The sequence below is a fragment of the Martes martes genome (assembly GCF_963455335.1).
Source record: "Martes martes genome assembly, chromosome: 3".
NCBI classification, from domain to species: Eukaryota; Metazoa; Chordata; class Mammalia; order Carnivora; family Mustelidae; genus Martes; species Martes martes.
Genome location: NC_137890.1, coordinates 24695958 through 24698394, shown reverse-complemented (window position 1 = coordinate 24698394; position 2437 = coordinate 24695958). Strand labels below are relative to the sequence as shown.

Here is a 2437-nt window from a genome sequence, read left to right as displayed (position 1 = left end):
ATTCTTAAACAATTATATCCTTGCCCCTATATTTAAAACTTATTTATTGCTAAATTTTGGCTTAAAATAGTTTAATGTAGGGTTTTTATGATGAATTTGCAATGCACATGGACATATGTTCTGGTAAATAAAAAATTCTTTTCTATTTTTATTCCTGAAATTAAGTATAAACTAATATAATGTAGCAATTGCTACCATATGATCAGCATCATCTGCAATGTAAAACTATTATGAGTCTAAAGTAGTGTTTGCAAATATATGTAAATTTACTTTCACCTGGTTGTGAAAATGCACAAAACTTTGTCCTAATTCTGACAAGAAATATATATTACTGTTTTGAGGGGAAATTGTATGTATTTCCAGCAAAACAAGTAAGATGCTTGGCTCTGTCTGCTAAATGTAATAACTACATGCAAATAATGTTGACTGATTCACTTTCTCTAAAATTAGTATAGAAGCTCTCTGTATTTTTTCATACTTTATGGTCTTTTTTTTAAGTATCTGGATGGCAATGATGACTGGGGGATATTGACAAACAGATTCATTTGTTGGAAGGCACAGGAGATAATGTGGTGAAACAGTCCTCACATTCAGGTGAATTTAATAAATATATATTTTCCTCTGGCATCGGGCCCCAATATGCTTTTACTCTTCTGTTTTTAGAGCTTTTTATCTAAAAATATTACTTTAAAGGCAGCAATTTATTTTATATCTTGGAGAGAATAATCTTTATATATTCTCCCTGTTTTGGGGGTCTTCTGAAATAGAAAATTTTTGACTGTTGATCTATATGGATCATTTCTCAGTAAAATAATTTTAGGCAGTCAGAAAATAGAAGTCTGCCTCCCTTCCCTCAAGCAGACTTCAGAGCATCAACATTAACAGAAGGAAGGAGACTGCAGCTGCAACCCTCAGGCTAACTGTCACTGTTTTTTAATGTCATGATCTAGAAGTTCAGTAGGGTCACCTGAGACTGGTTCTTGGGCTAATCCTAAGAAATGGCTTAGGATGGATGCTGTGGCTGATATGATGCATCCTCTCTGCCAGAGGCTTTGGGGGCTGCTTAAAGAAGTTAGATGAGCATATTTTTCAGAATGTTGATTACAAGTAATTTCAGTAATTAGAGGAAGGAGAGGTATGTATTTGTGGTAGTCTCTGGGCCCTTTAATCATCTGCTCTGAGTATAAACACATGCATATCCAAAGAATAAGATTATACATTTAGGGGTTTAAAAAATATTATGGTCTGCAATATTTTCATTTCTTGCCCATTTTCCTAACAAGATTGATTTGTGCTACTGCATCCTTTGCATTCTTATTTTTGTCCTCAATCCATATAAACTATTACCTATCATATTGCAAAATAAATTGAGGAAAAATCCATTTCAACTTATTTTCAGCTAAGGCAAATTTTTAAAATAAATTTCAGAATATCTGAGAGTATATCAAACTTTTGAGTATATTGATCAGTTGTCAGAAATCCCATTGTTTTTCACTTGAAACTACAGAAGATGTTAGTTGATTTTAGTTCCAAAGTGGTAGGGTAAGCAGACCGTGCTAAGTTGCCGCCGCCACCGCCATCATGCCAACCCCTCAGGTCTCTCAGCGAGGCTGGTGATACCCTAGAATGAGAGACAAGCCAACACAGGAGCAGACTGGATCCAGCTTCATTCAACATTACTACAGTTATTTGATAAAGACAGAACCCAACTAGGCACTATTTATGTTAATACATCATGTCTTACATGGGAAGGACTGCAGTTCCAGGAGAAAACTGCCGTTGTGAGTTGTCTAGTCTTTCATTCCAGAAAATCCAGCACAGCATCACAGGGCAGCACCATCAGCCCTCACCAGATAACTGCATCATCAGCAAGGTTATAGGCCAGCTGAAGGCTGATGAAGACCCTATTGTGGGATTCCACCAGATGTTCCTATTAAAGACCATGTTCCTATTAATCAAAGATGCCTGGGTTTGCAGCAATGACATGTTCAGGCTTGCCCTGCACAACTTCAGCTGGCCTCCTCCCAGCCAGGTGCTCATGCTGTTTCCTCCTCCCTTCTCTTTCAGATATGATTCACAGTCCTCCAGAGGCTCCAAATACTCATACACAATGGGGCCACGGTGGGGACAGGCGCAGTGTGCTGGTGCTACCAAGATATTATGCATGCTGTCTGGACTAGTTGCATCTGACAGGAGAAGTTTAGGTCCCACCAGCACAAGCCTTGGAAGGACTTAAGTAATGCAAAAGGTTTTCTTTTGTTTTTTTTAAAGATTTTATGTGTTTACTTATTTGCCAGAGAGAGAGAGAGAGAGAGAGAGAGAGAGCGAGCGCGCGAGAGAGAGCGAGAGCACTCAAGCAAAGGGAGCAGCAGGCAGAGTGAGAAGCAGACTCCCCACTGAGCAAGGAGCCCAACGTGGGGCTCCATCCCAGGACCCC

General features: G+C 38.9%; 1 pseudogene across 1 annotated transcript; it reads left to right on the top strand.

The window, feature by feature from the left end:
• Positions 1-1626: 1626 nt before the first annotated feature.
• Positions 1627-2236, top strand: LOC308340202 (nuclear transport factor 2-like; annotated as a pseudogene). Its single transcript has one exon. The product of its transcript is annotated as a nuclear transport factor 2-like (transcript).
• The last annotated feature ends 201 nt before the right edge of the window (positions 2237-2437 follow it).